The following is a 320-nucleotide window of genomic DNA, read 5'->3' as shown; positions in this document are numbered from 1 at the left end:
ATTCGTGTTCCCTTTGTTGTTGGTTTGGGTTGTTGTGTTTTTTAGGTCTTTCTATACTCTCCTTTACAGCTCTACAGCATATCCGTCGCCATATCGTAATTTCAACTACCGGTCAGTCCTATCGTCCATCATCAGTGTCTATGCATTCTAATCTCACGTATACTCGATTCACTACTGGTTGCTTCTTTAGCAAAATATAACGGTTATGCTTTATCGTCAACCGGCATAGTGGCCTCATCTTTTCAACATAAGCTTCATCATTGGACCTTTTATGTATATATAGAATCTATGACTCCTCTGAGAGTGAGTCTTCTCAGCTT

The sequence above is a fragment of the Aplysia californica genome, unplaced genomic scaffold (assembly GCF_000002075.1).
Source record: "Aplysia californica isolate F4 #8 unplaced genomic scaffold, AplCal3.0 scaffold00426, whole genome shotgun sequence".
Lineage (NCBI taxonomy): Eukaryota > Metazoa > Mollusca > Gastropoda > Aplysiida > Aplysiidae > Aplysia > Aplysia californica.
Note: the sequence above shows the minus strand (reverse complement) of the source record.